Below are 21,407 nucleotides of genomic sequence, written 5' to 3' on the forward strand. Positions count from 1 at the left end.
TACTTATTAACTGCAGTTATCTCTAATTTGCCTTTGATATTAAAGAACATTACTCCAAATGCAGCACTCATCCTGAGGAAAAGAATCAAAGATATATTATATGGCAGCTGACTCTGCAAAGAAGAGAGTATAGTCATAAATACTTGTTAAAACTTAATTAATATTTTGTTCTTTTCATACACAAACTCATCTGAACCCTTTTCTTTAAAAAAAAAAGATGGAATTTGGTTTGGATCCTCTTAATAACCAGTTTCTGGCCAACTTGCTCTTTTTCTGAAGCAGTTTATCTGTTTTATATACAAACTAGAAGACTTATCCAGGATTGCCTGAGTCATTCAGGGTAGGGGGCTGGCAATGCAGGGGTACAAGAGTCAGGGCAGTGCCTTTGGAATGTGGGGGGACAGGGTAGGAGGCTGGGAGTGTGGGGATGCAGCAGTCAGGGTGGGGGTTTGAGGAGGGGCTCAGGGCAGGAGGCTGAGGATATGGGGATGTGAAAGTGAGGGTGTGGAGTGAGGAGGGGGTCATGGTGGAGGGGTCCCATCCAGTGGGACTTTCTCTTCTTCCGAGCCAGTGGGGTCTTATCTCCCCATCAGTCCATCCACCCATATCCTGACTAGCAGGGTCCTTCTCTCTCCCCCCAGTTCCTTCAGCCATCAGGGCCTTTCCCCCTTGTCCAGCAGGGCTTTCTCCCTTCCCCCTCTGGCAGGGGCGGCCCATGCCTATAAGCAAACTCGGCAGCTGCCTAGGGTGCCAGTTATATGGGGCACAAAATTCCCTGCCACTTCCCTTTCCCCTTCCCCTAAAGCCTGGCTTCAGCCCCGGAGGAGGAGCACGGCGGCTTCCCTGCACCGCAGGAGGGGTGAGTTGGCCCCTGAGGAGGTGAGGAATTGGCCCCAGGGGATGCAGTACACGGGGGTTCCCTGCACCTCAGGAGGGGTATCAGCCCTGGGGGAGAAGGCACACGGGGGTTTCCCTGCGCCACGGGAGGAGAGGGGTCGGCTCCAGGGTAGACACACGCCAGCTTCCCCTGCGCTGCAGGGGGTTGGTCCCGGGAAAGGCACGTGCAGGGGAGGGAGGGTCGGCCCTGGGGGAGGAGGCATGCGGGGGTTTCCCCGCGCCATGAGGGGGAGGGAGGTCAGCCCTGGGGAGGCAGGCACCGGCTTCCCGTGTGCCGTGGGAGGTGGGGTTGCCCCAGGAGAGGCACGTGCCAGCTTCCCGGGGGTGGGGGGCGGGGAATCCTAGTAGGAGTCTGGTTCAGGGGATTCTCTCTGTTCCCTCTCCCCAGCCATAGATCTCCATCCCCAGCCCCACTCTCCCACAGAACCAAAAACCTCAGTCTATATCTGCCCTTGGGGTTGGGGGGAGGGCGGTGCCGATTGCTTGGTTTGCCTAGGGCACCAGTTGCTGGCAGCTAGTTTAGAGCTACCCCTTCCCTCTGGTGCTAGGGCCAAGGGCTGGAGTGGGAGGAGAGTTTGGGGCAGCAGGGAAATTTACCCAGTCTGGTGGCAGGCAAGATGGTGAACCCCAGCCCTTGCTGGCCAATCTCTTGGTGGTGTGGCATACCTCTCCTCTAGGCTTGCTGCCCCCTGTGGCCACTGTGAGTATTATGTCCCTCCTCTCTGTTCCCTCCCTTTCCCTGTTATGGAAAGCAGTCCCATTCAGGTACCTCCTGTTTTTCTGGCACAACCAAACCCTGACCTTGCTTTAAGTTAGGATAAGAAGAAGCTGCATACCAAGGGGCGGACCATGGCTATAGGCAGACTCTGCCGCTGCCTAGGGCATTGCCGCCTGGGGCGCCCACCTAGGGCATTAGTCCATTGACAGCCCTGCAGGTGGGGGTGCCGATCGTGCATTCCACCTGGGGCACAAGCTGCTGCAGCTGGCCTCGGGCCACTCCTGTGCATACCAAATTTGGTGGCCCTAGGTATTTCTGTTTAGGAGGAGTTCTTGAACAAATGGACCCACAGACAAATAGATGGACTCACAAACAGAGAGATATACTCTATGTAGATAAATAGATAATGTAGCAGGATCACGCCAGGGAGCTACTGCGGAGAGGGGAAAAGGGTAAAAAACCCTGTAAGTAGAAGCAGAGAGCTGCAGGCCAATTAGATGCAGCTGGGAGGGAACTGGCTCAGGCTGATTGGGGTCAGCTGACTCTGCTTCTGGATGACTGAGGGTCTTTAAAAGCCTCAGCAGTTGGCAGCTGGAAAGAGAGGATGGAAGGGAGGTGGTGGGGAATGAGAGTAAAAACACACCCATATTCAATGGAGCTAGCTAGGGAGGGAGTCTGAGGAGGTATGGCTGGGCTCACTACCATAGAGAGCTGCTGTGAACCTCAAACTCTGGGGTTAGGAGCAAAAGGTGAGCCCAGTGATGGTTGGGGTAAGAGGGGCCCTTGCCTAGATGGATAGGATTGTGTAAAAATCTTATACAAGTGTGTTACAAACACAGTAGCTAGGGGCAAGTGTTTTTCCAGTACAGCTGCAGATGGTAAGGAGGAAAAAACTCAGCAATTTTATTTAGACTCATTTACAGCATTTTGTATCTTATTATATATGTCTGCCAGAAGCACTAAAGAGGAACTTCAGCATTTTTATTAACTTTTTTTGTTAAGAAATCTGAAAAAAGAACTCAGATGTCTTCTGTTGGTGTAGTGTTGTCTCTAGATCTGACTCGACACTTCATTCTTGCTTGAATATTTCACACTTTAAATCTCTCATAGTAGCCATTGTGGTGCCTGCAAAATATAATTCCTCTTATTGGTCTGATTTGCTGCTGTTACACTCCAGTTTTATATTGGTATAAATCCACTGGCTTCATTTCACTGTTATATTGATGTGAAACAAATGCAAAGGATTGGAGAATAAGGCCTATCATGGTGGCCACTGATAGAAATGAGTGACTAATTAATCCTTCAATTTGAAGGCCAATCCCTGCCACCAACACTTTCTAAGTGGTTTGATTTATTTCAAACCAACTGATTTTATTTTCATTTTTTTTTCAAACAAATGAAAGGTTTTCTTTTTTTTTTTTTTTTTTTTTTTTTTTTTTTTTTAAGGTCAAGTGTGACTTTCAAAATGAAACGCTGACTTGAAATGCCAGTTCAAAACAGTTCATTTTAACATTTAAAAAATTTTTGTTTTCCTATTTCCCTGCCAGATCTGTTTGCAAATTTAGGCTGAATTTGGCAAAACAGTTTTCAGTGCCTAGAAAAATGACACTGCCCCCTTCTTCCTCTCCCCCCAAAAAATCCTAGCTTTAATTGTGCATAGACTACTTTGGGGATTGACCTGATCCTCATTTACACTAGAGATGTTACTATAAATAAGAATCAAGTTGGTAATGTCTGTGTGAATTCCTACATAGTTGAAAATTGCAAAATTATTATTCAGTTTAAGTAGCCTGCATTGGCTTGAGATGAAAACTGAAAAACAGAAAAATGAGAAATTTGGAAGAGAAGTTTAAAAATATTTTTTTGCAGAATTTTGAATTAAAATATTTTATTTGAAATAAATCTGCAAAATAAGTGATTTTGAAATTTGCCCCCAAAATATTTTCCATTTATCCACAAGATGCAATAAGTATCATTTCATGTTGCTTTTTTTCCCATCTCTAGCACACAGACCAACAGTCAAAATATTAGTCAACAAGTGCTAACAATTTTCATTTGTTGTGAAAAAATTGTAGCATCTAAAATATGATATGTGAAGCTATTTGACAAATAGAGGCATGTGAGGGTGAGAGGAAATTGCCCAGGATTCTGGAAGGACAACAGTGCAGAAGCACAGATTCTGTTTCAATAGAGCATAGAAGCAAAACAGGGCAGACAGTGGCACGCCTTCAAGAGTGCGAAGAAGAGTTCTTTCCTTGTGGAACTTAGCAGGAGGTAGTAATGGAAGGTTCTTACATGCTGGGCACAGCAACAGAAACGGTGCTCCATTCCTGAGAGGTGTATAGCAATGAAACTCGTTTCTTGTGCACCTTAGCAGGTGCTCGGGATAGGAAACCGGACCAGTAAAACGCTTCTGGACATAATTCTAGGTAAAGCCAGAAGACATCACATGATTAGTGCATAGAGTTTGCAGTGACATCCTGATTCTGCATTAGCTCCTTCACTACTTTATCAACTGTTTCAACATTTACATCAATAATTATGTCAAAAAATGAGCCTGGTATATGTTGACAGAGTTTGTAAGTGTGTTTTATGGGCCAGACAAGGCTGTTGTTGGAGAATGTAAAGTGGATTTTCATATGTTAATACCTGTTCCATCATTATTAATTGAATATATGAATTAATATTTTTTATCTAAATTAACTAGTCAGTTCTACTCTTTTGATATTTAACTTGGTTTTTTATTCTATAGTTACATATTTTGCTATATGATTTCCTTTATCAATTCTGGGCCTAAATCTAATCTTGTACAGATGTAATTCAACTGAGTTCAGTGAAATGACTCTTGACATAGACAGTGATACCAGACTAGGGCTCTCAATTAAACAATTTTTTGGAGGAAGAATTAATTTAAGGGTTGTTGAAAATCTGAGTCACATCACTGGTGACAGGGAACTTCTGAACTTAGAACCTGCTCTGCAAATGTCCTGGCAATAGTTATGTAGGGGTAAATGCAGGTCTCATTCATCTTCATGCTAATACACTAATTAAAAGCATTTTCAGACTGTAGAGCTTTAGATCAGGCCTCAGAAGTAAGATGACTTCAATAAGGGCAGTGGGTGTAATGACCTTATGCTGCAAGGTGGATTACTTCTGTCACACCATCAGTTTTAATTCTTCTTGATCTTCGTTGTAGCTTTTTGATGATCAAGGATCATGGGTGTTTTTTTTTTTTTTTTTAAACCCTTGCAGTGCATTGAGGATTTTTCCTGACATTGTTACTTTCCTCAGTGGCATCTATTTTAACTATAAATAAATGCTGCTCCAAAATGTTTTTTCTGAGAGAATTGTGGAGATTCTTTGCATTTTGCTTCACGCATCAGTATATAAATATAGGTCTATATTTGAAATGTGTTATCTCTGTGTTTCTACTGCATGATAATGTGTTAATTTCATTTCTGGGGTATTTTGTATTCAACATGGGTGCGTCTAGACTGGCAAGATGTTGTGCAAAGGCAGCTGCTTTTGTGCAAAAACTTGCCAGCTGTCTACACTGGCCACTTGAATTTGTGCAAGAGCACTGACGTTCTAATGCAAGAATTCAGTGCTTCTTGTGCAAATATACTTGCGCGAAAGGGCCAGTGTAGACAGGCACCTTAATATTTTGTGCAAGAAATCCCGATGGCAAAAATGGCCATCCGAGCTTTCTTGAGCAAAAGCGCGTCTATACTGGGCACGGATGCTTTTGCGCAAAAGCATCCATGCCCAGTATAGACGCTCTTTTGCGGAAATACTTTTAGCAGAAAAACTTTTCAATTAAAAGTATTTCTGCAAAATCATGCCAGTCTAGATGCAGCCCATGTGTTATATACTTAAATTAACTTTAAGGTTGTCTGTGTAATATAGAAGATGCGCAGTGTGCTGGTATATTCATTCTAACTGCTTCTGGGTGAAGGGGTGAAGGGGGGGATTCCTAACACCCAGGAGGTGAAGGCATGAACAATTATGATACCCCTGCATCATGAGTGAATTGTTAAGAAAAATATAACCCTTGTTGATATTTTCCATAATAACATGTAACCCTTCTGCCAGTTGTCTTTAGCAGTGGTAAATCAGTGATAACTAGGTGATTCTTTTAAAATAAATACTTATCTTGTGTACCCACCCTAAAACCTTATCCACTCCAAAATTTTAGGAATGTAACCAAGTTTTTCAAGTATTTGTTCCCTGTTGGCAAACACTCAGAAGTTCATGGGAGAATGAACCCTCAAATGTGGGAGAAACAACTATATATTTATATATAATGCAGGCTGAGCCTCTCTAGTCCTTCTCTGACCAGTGACAAACCAGAGAATTTTCTAAACCACAGGAGGTCAATATTGTCTAGCAGCATTATCAACACAGACACTGCTTACTGGGCTCATAGACGACATTTAGGAATACATTAAAGCTAAATAACAGCACAGAACACTGAGAGCCAGGTCTGGTGACTGAAAACAAACTTTATGGGATTGTGGGAAAGTTGGACACACCCGCGATAAGTGGATATCCAGCTAACTAAAATCATGCCAGACCAGAGAGTGCCTGACTACAGAGGTTCAACACATATATAAATTGGAAATACCCAAACAGGCTAGGAGAGGTATGGCCAGCCTCTGAACCCCTGTTACTAATTGACTGGTTTCAACCTAAGCAGTTTGAACTAAAGTATTTAAAAAAAAACCCATGATGTCTGTCCTCAAATCACAGGCTTGATTTAAAAAAATTGAGATTTAAAAAAAAATATGTTGTGTTCTTTTTATTTGTCTGTTGTTTTTCGAGCCTTTAAGGTCATATTTTCAAGCTTTCCTTCATAAGCCAAGAAGGCCAGAAATTTATTTATTTATTTGGGATGATAACTGAGATTCTCATGTAATCTGTTGTCTCCAGATGGTAGGGCTGTAAGTAAAACATCAAATAATAGGAGATACATGATAAAATTGTCAGAGTTGACAACACTGTCTTGCTAATGCCCAGGGCTCTTAGTCACTAGTCACCATCCACTTAAAACTTCACGGCTGTGTCTACACTGGGCCACTTATTCCAGAAAATCAGACGCTTTTTTGGAATAAGCTGCGAGCTGTCTACACTGGCCCTTGAATTTCCGGAAAAGCAACGACGCTCTACTGTACAAAATCAGCCGCTATTCCGGAAAAACTATTCTGCTCCCGCTTGAGCATAAGTCCTTATTCTGGAACACTGTTCCGGAAAAGGGCCAGTGTAGACAGCCCAGTAGTCTTTTCCGGAAAAAAGCGAAAATTGCGATCGGGGCTCTTTTCCAGAAAAGCGCATCTACATTGGCCACAGACGCTTTTCCGGGAAAAGGGCTTTTCCGGAAAAAGGGCTTGTCCGGAAAAGCAGCCTGCCAATGTAGATGCTCCTTTTCCGGAAAATCTGAAAACGGAATAGTATTCTGTTTTAAGCAGTTCTGGAAATTCATGCCAGTGTAGACACAGCCCACTTGTTAATCCAATTAGACCTTGTCTATACCTGTGGCTGCCTTCAGGATACATGTATCCACATGCCTCAGTGAAAGACAGGATGCATCCACACTGTGGTGTATAGCTACATATGGCAGTGAAAGACTATGATATGTGTGTGTGGGGGGGGGAGGGCATTTGGGAAATCTTTGGCAGTCTTTACAGGTGGCAGTGAAAACCTCTGGCAGTGGGAAGACAGTGGGACACTATACTGCTAAAAATAGCAGTGTAGCTCTGGAAGACACTGCTTGGATTTGCAGTGAGCTATCTAGGATATACACCCTAAGATTCTGTCTTCTCTCTGCTTTTCTTTGCTGCTTAGTACCTACACTACTATTTATACCTTGCTAACTGGGTGTGCAGTGTCTGTATTTTACACACTGCCTGAAATGTAGACCCAGAGACTTGTGGTCAAATGGGTGTTAGCAAACCACTTTCTGCAACTAGTTTGCCTCAGTGCAGCAAAACTCTCACTGCCACCAAATCTTATTAATACTTGGAACTTTGCTGAAAAGGTCACAGTGACACAACTCTGTTTGTAGTCACAAAATTGTTTGGTACTCCTGGCAGACTTTGATCAGACTAGCAGTTAATGTACTGTAGTATCTGTCAGTGGCTAGTACCAGTTGTTTGAGGGGCAGAGAGAAGAAACACTGCACAAGGCTGTTATAGGCTCAGATGTCCCAAGGAAAAGTTTCTTCCTAACACTGTATAGCTAAAGATTGCCTCATGCATTGAAACATGAGGGTTTCTATCCCTTCCAGAACATTTTTTTATATTTGCTACTACAACTGGATATTCTTGGTATCCAGGTAAAGTCCAATAACTTTTTTGAATCCCCGTTAACTTTTATCTAATCTTTTATAATTGTATATGTGACGAGTTCAACAGACTAACTGTTCCTTATGTAAATAAGAATGCTATCACCTTTGAAATTGCCAATTATTCAATTTCACGAATAATCCTTTTTTCTAGTAATATGAGACAGATCACAAATGTCTATTTAACTCACAAACTTTTTTAAAAAGAGGGAAATTATTAATATTTTATAAATCAATCACCGTCTGTATTGAAAAGTCCTACCAAATATATTAGAAAATTGAAGGGCGTCTTATAAGCATTTTGAAATTTTCTGTGTAATTTTTAGATAATTATAAACCTATTATAGAATTGAAAAAACTATAATTTTTGTATTTCATTCTATAGGGCTTTAGGGTAACTTCTAAGGAAATCTGTTAAATTTGTATAGAACATTCTTAATTGCTTAACACTTCTAAATTCCATGAGACCTTTCCATTGAAATCTTGTTTTGGAAAAATGTTTCACTCACCCTTTATGTTCGTAAGGGACTCAGGAGCAGGACACATATCTTGTCTGTTGGAAAATGGAGAGCCAACTCTTTAGTGTTTGCATTGAAAATGAGGTGAGAACAGGTGTAGGAATGCATTTTTGGGCAATTAAGCCCTAAATAAAAATATACCACTTTGGAGGAAGACACAACTGCAGGAATACATTCTTGTGTATATTTTGTCCTGATATCATAACAATAAATGGTAGTATAAATAAACGGCTATCTAAAGTGTGGCTTTATGCTGAAAAGCAAAACTAAAAATTACACTACAGAGTTCCATATATATTATCTGTCAGTGATTTCCATGTGCACTGTGTTTCTAATTCCCAGCCCTGCACATTCCACCTGGGATCCGACAATCAAGATAAGTTCTTGGGCATTAACTGCAATAAGAGTTTTGCAAGCCAAATTAATGTCTTCAATTACACTGACACAACCTCAGTCTGTGATGCACAGGTATTTCTGACTGGAACTGCATTAGTAAGTCTGTTGATGATGTCACTGAAGGAATAAAATTCAGCTCAGTGCTCTCTGTTGGTTGTTTTGTCTATGCAGGATAACAGGAAGAAAATGTAGTAAAAGTGGTAGCTATTACAGTCAACAGAAAGAAACAGATCTGTTGAGTAAGAAAGTGCCATTTTTACCCTGTCATTTTTGAGCCTAGAACTAACCTTAGCTGCTATTAATTGCCCTGTTATTCATATAAATATGTACACAGAGAATTGATATATTCTTAATACCAAAATTACTGACAGCACAGTACATCACTTTGTATATCAACTGTTCTGTCAGTATGCACGGTTAGGTCCTTCGTTAAGCATTTATATTGTGTCTGAATCAGACATAAAATCATTTAAATCATGCCTTTGAGCAGAATGTAGTTACCTAATTATCCTTTGTAGCTGCTGATGTTAACCTATTTGTAATAGCAGCTATTTCATATAGCTCAGTATCACATCTGTAAATTTTGCACACTTGCATGTAGAGTATGTTCTTTGAAATAGGAAGAAAATATTCAACCTGTACAGTTAAAACTGTGGGAAACCTTAAAAGGAGTGACCAGAAAGATCAATGATGGGCAGCCTGCAGGCTGCATTAAACCTATCAGGGTTCTACATGCGGCCCGCAAATCCTCCTCAACCCCCCATCTCTTGAGCTGGGGGCCCTACACTTACCTACTCCTCTTCTTCCCTCCCAGCACTTCCAGGGCATGTCTACGCTAGGATATTATTTCAAAATAACTAAATTTCAAATAACTCCAGAAATAACTATTTTGAAATAAGCTTATTCCCTGAGGAAAGCAGGACTACACATGTCAAAATAACCAGCCTGTTGTTTTAAAATAACGGGTTTGGTAGTGTGGAAGCTACGCTTATTATTTTGAAATAAGGGGGGTTATTTCAAAATAACTCCCTAGGGTAGTCCAGGGCTCTGAGAGCTGTGAATCAGCTGTGATTCACAGCACTCTGGAAGTGCTGTGAGGGAGGGGATGGGGCATGCTGGGGGAGGAGGTGAGGAAGAGACTATATGGGCATTTGGGCAAAGGGGTGGAATGGAGACAAGGCCTACAGCGGAGGGGAGGGTCAAGCAGCCTCTTGCAAAATGAGAACTGACACACACATTTAAAGCAAGGGCACACATGAGGTACATGCTGATTGCACACAACATTGTGAGAGCTGGGGGCTCCCTCTGCTTCTTTATATTAATTTTGCCAGCAATTTAATTTACTCTTAATAATGGATCACTTTGTCTTGAAAAAGGCATGATAAGGAATGAGAATCAAATGCAATGTATTTAATCTTATTCTTAGGTTCATGGTTAGTACACATGCCCAACTTCAATCTTGCGGCCCACTGAGATAAAGAAAGGTCATTCATGTGGCTGCTTACTAGCCTTGGTTGCCCATTGCTGGTCTAGATACTAGAAATTGAGTCCCCACACATGATCTACTTTAAATCTGCTAAATACTATCCTAATCTGCTAGAATTCAGCTAGGCACTCCAATGTCATGGTGATAAGTACATTTTAGTAGATAGATGGGTAGATAATGTCATCCTTCTGCTGTGTTGTAGCAAATGTGGGAGCCTTGCAGAATGGTTCCCTATTGAAGGAGAAATCAGTGACATAGATTCTGAGTATACTCTTATTTCAACTTTGTTTTATTTACACACCAGTCCTAGAACACAGGTAGTCACAACAGCGTGCAGGCAATCCCCTCTTTCAAGGGCCTCGTTCCGACAGCAGTGCCCATTACCAGGGAGCAACTATGCTTCAAAAATTAACTCTAGTTAGAGAGTATCAGAGGGGTAGCCGTGTTAGTCTGAATCTGCAAAAGCGACGAGGAGTCCTGTGGCACCTTATAAACTAACTGAAGTGTAGGAGCATAAGCTTTCGTGGGCAAAGACCCACTTCGTCAGATGCATCTAGTTAGAGAGATTCACACAGAAAACAACAGAAAACCAGCACTACCACAGCATTTCTTCCTCCACTAAAAGCTTACAAGAAACTCTTCCCCCTCACTTAAAACATTGTGTAACAGTGCCATTAAAATAGGAAAGGTCCTCCACATTCTCATTTGCTCATTTTTCATTTTTAAAGTCATTTTTTATTGTAATAAATCAGGCATAATAAATTGATATTAAAATATCACATATAGTCATCAAGACTTAGTGTAGGTATTAAATATTATCTGCACCAACCCTCTCCAGTCTTGCTTCTTCCATGATACCTCTTCTGCTTGGAATGGTTTCCTCTGCATCCCATCAGCCATCTTCTACTCCAATTCCTCCTTATACTACACTTCTTCTCTGAAATTCTTCAGTGGTAAGCTATCAAAGAAAGATAGTTACATTATTTTAAAATACAATAACAAACACAAAGTAAGGTGAAACAAGGCTATTGCAAATCAACATTTTTTACATTTGCAGTCACAAGTAGATATTAAACTAGGGGTGGGCAATAAGCCAGAGGCAGTACTCCAGGGTTAGCCACCGGTGGGCCGTCGGTGCTTTATTTACCTGTGAGTCCACAGGTACGGCCACTTGCTGCTCCTGTTGGCGAATCACCATTCCCGGCCAATGGGATCTGCAGGAAGTAACACAGGCCAAGACACTGCTTCCTGTATTTTCCATTGGCTGGGAATGGCAATCCATGGCCAATGGGAGCTGCGAGCAGCTATACCTGTGGATGCACATGTAAATAAAGCATAGATGGCCTGCCAGGGGCTAACCCTGGGTGAATTGTGTCTGGTTCATGGGTGGCTTATTGCCCACCCTTGTATTAAACTGATTCCCTCTCCACACCCTAGAAGATCCCAAGGAATGGCAGCTGGACATGTTCTGTCCTGCCTAGACAAGAGGATTAGCTGATGCATTTGGATCCCTGATACAGCCTTGATGAATCTCTCTCTCTCTTCATTGTCATAATATCAGCAGCCTTCTGCATCATCAGGAGAGATTTAATTTTTTTAACTGTGAAAAAGAAAGCATGATAGTAATTAGAATTTAAATACCTAAAACTTAGAATAGCATATCTATGAATTAAATGGGGAGCATGAAAAGTGCTGGGATAAAAGCAGAGTGGATAAATCACAAACCACTTCTATCAAGACTTACCTTTGTCCTTACAATTTCTGCAACAGAGATAAATGTCCAGAGATGCATATGGTGAAATGGAGAGTGAAGCTAAATAGATAGAATTTTAATATTCTTCTGTGCTCTGCACTATTGTTGAACCATCTTTTCTGTGACCTTCCACAGAAAAGGGAGGTAACTACTGAGATCATTAATGTTAATTTTTTATCAAAGACTGGACCACAGCATATTTAAATATTGATAACAGCTAGGCCTCCTTCACAGAGATTTTAATGATCATCAGTTCAGAGTGTAGGCATTCCACTATCCATGAAGGCCAAAGCAATGGTCCATCTCATAGAAGGTCAAGTGGACCTCTCCTTTCGCATTTTGAAGCTTTTCTTATGTAAATAAATGAAACTCACTCTGGGGAAATGGTGTATTTTCTTTCTCCTGCTTTGACACTCCTTCCATATTATAAGATAGACTACCCTAAAACCTTTGCAAAAAATTATTTGCAAAATTGATTGAAAATTTCTTGCATCAGGAAACATTCCACTCTTACAAGTGGTGAAATCATTCTGGATTATTCAGCTGGCCCACCACCTGGCATAGTCTTCTTGTGACTTTGTAGAGAGGGAGCTTTGGTGGAGGAAAAGAATGATCTTTCAGTGTTCACTCCAAGGTGTCCAAAAGCAATCCAAAAGCTTAAGCACTGGGTCTCTTTTATTGATCCTCTTATCTGTTAGCCAGATTCATTCCTGGCATAAAAATACTTTAGCTTGCTTAGGCCAGGGCAGATCTGGTGCTCTTTCCATCATGCTGCATTTTTTCATTATTAGTAAAACAAAGGTAATCTGGGAGAGTGGTGGTATAAGGAGGATAGAGCATCCATGAACATACACAAAAATAGTTGCAATGCTACACCAGGCCTGGTATAATGACAGGACAGTATTAGCCTTCAGAGTTCTAGAATCCAACTGGATTAAAGGTGCTTTAGGAATGAGATAATAAGAAGAGGGCATGGAGGAGAGAGAGATGAAGTTGCGTGGTAGCTCCCTCACCTCACTGACTGAATGGAAAAACACAGAACTCTGCTTGGAGGATAATTCTCCACAAGTTTTCCTGTCCTAGACACATGCTGAAATATTTAGCCCTTCCCTTGCTTAACTCTCATGAACATCTCCCCAAAATAATCTTTATACTAGTAAAATAAATTTAATTCACCATATTCTTATTTTATTGAGCTTTTACATAATAAGCAATTTCACATTCAGAAAAGTGAAAAATAGGGAAAAAGCATATACCCAATTTTGCTTATATATTGCTAATATTCTTATCTATATCAATATAATTACCTCACTCAAAGGTATGAAAAATCCACACCGCTGAGAAACATTGTTATACCAACCTTACCCCCAGTGTAGACAGTGCTGTGTGGATGGGAGAGCATCTCTCACTGACATAGCTAATGACTCTGAAGAAGGAGAATTAACTATGCAATGGAAGAAGCTCTCCTGTCAGCATAGGAGAGTCTTCATTGAAGTACTACCGCCGCACTGATGCAAAGTGTAGACCTGCGCTGAGTTACAAATATGTTATATCATTTGGAAGGAAGTGGCTTTAACCTGTTTCAATGAATAAGGTTATATTAGTATATAGGAGCTAGATTATAGTCATTATTTTATTACATATGTCTAGAAGATATCAACTTTTTACATATTTCATGCTGTATGTTCTCCCATTGTGGTAAGTGTAAGAGTCTGTCTCTTGCTCTGTGTTAAGCTGATGGAAATTTTCCATTCTCTTTGAATTACTGTTGATACCCCTATTTTAGATTGTTCTAAAGATACTTCTTGAGAGTAGCATTGTGATAGCTGAATCTGAAATGCCTCCACATGCTGTGTGGACATTTCAGTACAAAATTTTTAAAGATGGTGGCATCCAATAGTTCAGAGGAAGTCAAGGGGCTAAACAATGTCTGGGCTCCCTGGGACTTCTAAACAACTTCCTTTGCTTGGAGGTCGAAGCAATTCTAAAGTTGTTTTAAGCACAGATCTGTTCTCTGTCTTTCTTTCTGGTGGTGTCATTTCCCTTGATTCACTCAGTGGCTCATGCCATGTCAAAGGGTGCTGACCTTTTCACTCCGATGACAAAAAGACTAGAAACAGATTGTGCTTAGAGAATTGATCAGTAGGGAGAAAAAAGTGATGAACTTGAAGGCTAAACTCAAAGCATTGTCTTTAGAGTATTGTCTCTTTAACCAACTTCCCTTTAAAGTGTAATAAAGAGACTCACTTTCATTTACTCTCAAGTCTCCCGAAAGACAATAAATTTTCTACAGATCTTTCTTTTCTCAATTTAAAGATAATCCATCGCTCTTGCAGGCTGTTCATTACTTTACACAGCTTCTTGTAGGGCATGGTTCACTAACAAGTTAAAAACCACTTATGTTGGTATTCTGGGGAATTTACTTTAAAAAAAAACCAAACAGCTGAGGAATGCATCAAATCCAAATAAATTCTGAAGTAGATCATTCAAGAAGGAAAGAGAGGATATCTGAGATGGGACTAAAAATGTAAACCAATACATTTAAGGTGCTTTTAGCCCCTTTGCCTCTTTATCCCAACTACGCAGCTTCAGCAACACCTACAGTTTCCCACCAGTAATGGCAGGTTTCAGGTACTATAGCACGTAATCAGTTTGATTATTTGTGCACAGCAACTTAATTTTTGCCTGAAAAATAGTGACAAATACATGTTAAGATGGGCAAATGCTGCTTGAAACATACACTTATGCATTAATTTGTTAGTAGAAAATTGTGTACATTAATCTAAATGGCAATAGCACATCTGCCAATATTATTATTTATTATGTGTATTATCATAGTGCCTAGGAGTTCTAGGCATGACATAGGCCCCCTTGTGTTAGGGCCTGTATAAACACGGAACAAAAAAAACAGTCCCTGCCTCAAAGAAGTTTCAATGTCAGCATAAGACAAGAGACAACTGCTGAGGGAGTGCAAGGAAATGTATAGTATGTCTATACAGCAATTAAACACCCATAACTGGCTGGGTCAACTGACTCAAGTTCACAGGGCTGAGGATGCAGGGCTGCTGTGGAGATGCTTGGACTGGACCCAAGTTCTGGGACCCTGTGAGGGAGAAGAGTCCCAGAACCTAGGTTCCAGTCTGAGCCTGAATGTCTACACAGCAATATTTAGTCCCAAAGCCTGAGCATGCGAGTTTGAGTCATCTGATTTGGGTGATAGCCATGCTATGGGTCTTTTATTGCAGATATACCATCTTAGCTGATTCATGCAAAGAAAAAATGTTTCACCACAGTTTCCTACAACGCTGGAGAAATAACAATGAAATGTAAACCAGGACTGTTTCTTTCTACAACAAAACTTTAATAGCATTCATTTCTCTTCCAATAGTCACATTAATTTCCTCTTGAGACAACATTTACTATCGAAGAGCTGTGCACTCACAGACAAAACATATCCAAACAATTGTCATTGTGAGTGTTGTGTTAACAATTCCTGCAGATCTATCAAAATTGGGAGCAGAGAAAAGGTATTAATTAATGGGAGTTTTTACCATATAGGAAAAGTTATCAGAGTATTCAATGAGCTGTCAAAACAGTAGATGAAAACTATGGAGGTGGTGTTCACATTTCTGACAAAACCATTTCTAAAAATTTGCTTTTTTGTATTTCAGTAAATGCAACAAAACATGCCACCTACTACCGTTCAACAACTGCAGATAACTCTTTATGGCAAGCAAATCAAGTTTATTTTAGTATAAAAAATGTATAAAGGCTGTGTGAAGCAGGCTATAAAAAGAATTAAAATTTTAATGGAAAATTCAGCGGATGAGTAGATTAAAGGCAGCAAAAAAATGGAAACTATTGCATTAGTCAACATTAACACCACCATTGAGCCTCAATTGAGGGTGTATAATAGGTGAAAGGGTTTATGCCAAATATGAACCATGGCAATAATGAATATAAACAAAACACAAACTATTTTACTAATATGAAAGTTTCCATGTTTTGTTTTAAAAGAACACTAAAACTGCTTAGGACCAAGTTCATCTTCCATTAAACTCAACAAGAGTTTTTCTGTTGACTTCAGCGAGATTTGGATTAAACCAATAAAAAATGGAAGTTTTTACTCAGCTGTGACTTCTAACAAGATCTCAGATTTTCCAGAACTCAGCTACTTAGTTATAGAAATGATTTAGTAGATATATGCGGTATTATGCGGCACTTTCAAATAAAAGAGACAGGAAAGTAGAGGGAATCTTGGTTTTTCAAACCTGTTCTCTCAAGAATTAAACCTTTTATGTACAGAGTTTGTAGATTCAGGGTCTGATTTTTCTTTCTTTCTCCAATAAATGCATAATAGCCCCTTTGACTTTAATGAAGTTATACTGGTGAAAAACTAATGCAAGAAAAGAATCCAACCCTCTGTTCATGATCAGCATATAATATTTATAAATATATAACTGCAGTTATATATCTTTCTAGTTTGCTATGAGAAGTAGTCTGCTAACCACTGTGCAGTGCTCAGGGTTTAACAGCTGGTGTGCAGGCTTTATAATCTAGATTACATTAGATAATATCTACACTTTATTATGTGCTGTATTGGACAGAGGACTGACTCAGATAACTTTATTTTGTTTCCTGCTTGTAGGCTTTGATTGATAAACTTAAGCATGTACAACAAACAGCAAATGAGATTGGATATGTCATTCCAATGCATTCACAGTCAGTTGTGCATTTCTAATGGCTTTGCATGCTGGCAAACTGTCATTTGGTTGCAGCAGTTTACCAGTGACTCAAACAAAGATGACTATACCCTGAAGGCTGCCAGTTTCTACATCACTGGTCCCTAAAACATACATTTTGGTCTATAAAATAAATCTTCATGGAGCAACCAAGGGCCATGCCTGGGTTTCACAAAACACAATATGGTAAGTAAAACAGATGCTCAGAGTCTGATTTTCATGCACAGCTGAAACCCTAATACAAATAAAAGATAGCCATCTAAGTTGAAACAAAACAACTCACTTCAGAAATATAAAGGAACACATTTTAAAACTCTATTCAAATTCTTTATTTTCAAGCCAGTGGACCTGATTCTCATTTACACTAAGATTCTTTTATTCCACTAGAATAGGCAAGGGCCGCATTTGTACACACTGTAAGGCCTGTTTACACTGTTATAGTGGTGTAAAGTGCCCTCAGTGAATGAACATTAAACAAAGGGTTAATTTATTGAGGAAAACAAAAGACTGATAGCACTAGCTAGCATTAGGGTCATGCTTTGCTCACTTATACAGAGGGTTCAAGACACTACTGGTTGTATCAAATATACAATAGGTAGCTCTGTGAAAAGTTGGACACCATCAACTTAGTATTCTTGAAAGGATTCTTACCTTACACAGGTGTAGCTGAACCTATGGTGGCAGCTCTAAAAGTGGTGTAGTGTACAAAAAGTGACTTAGGGCATATTCTTTGGTGGGGTGAGAGGTACAGTGGTTTAAGTGATTGTGTAAACTAGACCATCTATGAGACTGCTTTAATCTGAACTGCAACACTGTAGGGATTGAGTAATGACATCTAACAATGCCAGTCTTTGTGCCCATTCAAGATAAAAACTGCACCTCCCTTTACTGCTGCGGTGCAAAATTAGTGCATGATATGCTATGGAAATCTATATTTTGATACACATATGTTTGCAGACAACTAGGGCGCACCCTTCATCCCAGTAAATAAATTCACACATCTATTAATAAATACAAAAGTAACACATAAAAGAAAGGTCAGAGATGAGAATAGCATTCTCTCCAAAGTAAATTTACAGATTAGCCTCAAGATTCCAATACAACAAAGTCTCTTATGAACCAAAAGTTCTGTTCCATTTGACTTCAAGCTGCTTTGGTTTTGTGTCCCAGCTGAGTTCACTTCAAGAAGAAATATTACATTTGTCCTCATGTACATTTAAGGACATAGTATTTTCTTCAGTATGTGGCTCCACAGACCAAAACCTTCTGCTTGTGATTTTTCTTTTTAACATTTCACAGTCAGGAAAGAGAAGTACACCCTCTCCAAGATGAGGAGGCAGAAAATCCTACAAAATTTCCTTCAGGAAAGTAATCTGGTTTTTAAACTTTTTTTATTTTGCCATCTCCATAGCAGGAAGTCAGCAGGAGCAAATTAATTTCTGATACTCCTCACAAATCAAGGAGTATTGGCACTGACTGGGGGAACCCTCAGCATTTGATTTAATGCAGGAGTTTGTACCCTATGGCTCGCGTTCCAAATATGGCTCACTAGGGAGCCAGATATGGCTCTTTTGCAGCTTGAGCTCAGCCCCCTCTTTTTTCTCCCTTTAGCAGGGAGCCCACATTGGCACTCCAACCTAGTGGCTCCCCCACAAGATTGGAGCACCAGAGCTGGCTTCCTGTGGGAGCAGGAAGGAGGAAAGCCCCAAGCCTCCCGCTTGGATCTGGACTGTGAGGAAGAAGCTGGAGCCAGAAATGGCTCTACATGCTGCCGCTTCCCTTCCCATTACCCTTCCCCTGGCTGGGGGAACAGCAGCGAGCAGATGCGCTTCTTGGAGGATTTCCCTGCTGCTCTTATTGAAACAGTGGGGAAAGCCTCCAGTGCCTGGGAGTGGTGTGCAGCACAAAACCAAGTAAGTGCCCCTCCAGCCTCTCATGCCCAGACCCTACACCCGCAGCCCCCTCACATGCCCCACCCCCACTGAGGCCCTGCACCAGCAGCCTACTCCTGCACCCACCCCTGGGCAGATACCTACTCCCAGTCTGCTCCTGCACTCTCCCCACTGGTCAGACACTTATCTCCAGCCTTCTCCTCCATCCTCCCTTGTTCCTCCTTCCTCCCCTTGCCAGACACCCTACTCCCAGCCTACTCCTGCACCCTACCTCTCACCCAGACCTTGTACCCTCACCCCCTCCTGCACCCCACCTTCCACCTAGATCCTGTGCCCCCACCCATTCCATCTACTGGCAGCCCTGTTCCACACACTGAATCCATCATTTTTGGCCCCAGCCCAGAGCCTGGGGGGACCCACAAAATCTACTAACCCTGGTACCCCAGAAGAGTAAATCTGGCCTGAGGCCTTAAACCTCAGTCTTCCCTGCACCCTGCCCCCCCACCCCCCATCGGGCTGCAGCACAGGGGAGTGAGGTGTTTCAGTTGGGGGCCACAACAGTGAGGGTGGGGGCTTTTGGGAGGGTTTTTTCTTGGCTTTTCACTTATGTAGTCCCCGACTGATTTTTCAGTTGATCAGTGGTCTCCAACCCAAAAAACATTCCCCACCACTGTCATAAATAAAGATAATGTTGAACCCTTTGTGTTGGACACAATATTTTGTTTTATTTAAAATGAAGCCTGGCCAGCAAGGCCCCAGTCATAGCCCAGCTCCCATCTGGCTACAGTATCCTGTCCCCAGCCCTGATCCTGGGGCAGGTCTGTTGGTCCAGCTCTCACCTGGCCACAGGAAGGGCTGGTGGTAAACACCTCCTGCTGTGGTGCGGGTAGGAGGGGAAGCCATGATCTGGCTGCAGTGATCTTTGCCTGGCCCCTTGTCCAACCACTGCTGCCTGGGTGTTCATAAATGTAAAGTAATGAACATTGGAAAAAATAATCCCAACTATACATACAATATGATGGGGACCAATTTAGCTACAACTACTAAAGAGAAAGATCTTGGAGTCCTAGAGGATAGTTCTCTGAAAACATCCACTCAGTGTGCAGTGGCAGTCTAAAAAGCAAATAGAATGCTTTTTTTGTTTTCTGCAAAAACAAGTGCAATGACACAGAATTCTAGGGTGCCTGTTATCCACATTTAGGGACACAAACAACCAGACTACCTCTCTACCTCCCTCACTAAGGCTACGTCTAGACTGCAGTGCTTTTCTGGGATACCTTTGGAAGGAATGAGTCTGCTTTTTTCGAAAATTTTTTGAAAAAGTGGACACGCTCTTTTGCCATCCCTGTAAATCTCATTTTACAAGGAAGAATGGATGTGTTGAAAGAGCATGTTTTTCTGAAGTTTGGTGCAAGTAGACATAGCCATATGTATTGAACAGGCAGTGTGACAAAATAGTATTTTTCAGTATTAAAAAAACCAAAAAAAGAGCTAATTTGTCAAATGAACACTCATCTAAAAGAATCATCAGGGGGCTTTTCAGAAAATAAGGTTTTTCAGGTTTTTTATACAACGGTTGAACATATTCATAGACTCATAGACTTTAAGGTCAGAAGGGACCATTATGATCATCTAGTCTGACCCCCTGCACAGTGCAGGCCACAGAATCTCACCCACCCCCTCCTAGAATAATCCTCTCACCTATATCTCAGATATTGAAGCCTTCAAATACTTCGAAAACCCCAAGATGCAGAGAATTCTCCAGCTGTGATCTGTACCCCATGCTACAGAGGAAGGCAAAAAACCTCTTACCTTCTTTTACTAACTAACATGGGAAAATACTGAGAAAAACAACTTGGGGCTTTTAGCAACCAAACAATGACTATTTGGCTGTTCCATCCCCTTTGGAGTAGAGAGTCATATTGTAGAACCTGAATTGTTCATCATGTCATTGGTCCGTTGTCAATTTGTAGAGTATTAGGAGGTGGTGGTAAACTAGATCTTAAATGGCTTCATATGAACATAAGCAGAAGCAGTTTCTAAGACAAATACTGAACAAATCTGCAACAGAAAAATGTTTCTCTGAAAAAAACTCTTACTGATCTGTATAGTCTCATGTCTCCCCCCTCTCCCATTCTAAGTGAGTGCAATATTCAAGTATTAACTTGCCTTATTACACTACCTTATTTTTGACAGCCACTGATTGGGTATTTTACAGCTGGGACTCCAATTTAACAGCTGATAATTTTCTCTGCTACTTTGCCACCTCCCCTGTCTTGCATATCTCCCACCTACACATATTCTTAGTGACTTTCACACTCAATCTCTGCAAGCATTTTCCAGGAGGCCAATCTTCCTTAATACACATGGGCAAACAGACTTCCAGAAAACATTACCTGGTTTTCAGGAATAATGTTTGACTTCATAGTAGCTTTATATTTTTGCCTCATCTCATTAGGTAGCCTCAGTTTTTATCCATTTCATACCTGCGCAGCAGGAAACATACATTTCCCCTTTTGACAACATCCATTAGGAAGCTGAATGTCTGAATGATTTAAAGAAGTATTAATCATTATTGATAGTGTATCTTAATGACACTCAAGGTGAAATCCTGGCCCTATTGAACTCAATGGGAAAACTCACAGTGACTTCAATGGGGCCAAGA

General features: G+C 41.1%; 1 long non-coding RNA gene across 1 annotated transcript; it reads right to left on the reverse strand.

The window, feature by feature from the left end:
• Positions 1-2,239: 2,239 nt before the first annotated feature.
• LOC149524173 (uncharacterized) lies at positions 2,240-8,513 on the reverse strand. Its single transcript, XR_016349803.1, has 3 exons — positions 8,465-8,513; positions 3,911-4,040; positions 2,240-2,740 (listed from the first exon to the last, which is right to left on the reverse strand). It is a non-coding gene; the product is annotated as an uncharacterized LOC149524173 (long non-coding RNA).
• Between the last annotated feature and the right edge of the window lie 12,894 nt (positions 8,514-21,407).

The sequence above is a fragment of the Pelodiscus sinensis genome, chromosome 6 (genome assembly GCF_052426305.1).
Source record: "Pelodiscus sinensis isolate ZL-2025 chromosome 6, ASM5242630v1, whole genome shotgun sequence".
NCBI classification, from domain to species: domain Eukaryota; kingdom Metazoa; phylum Chordata; order Testudines; family Trionychidae; genus Pelodiscus; species Pelodiscus sinensis.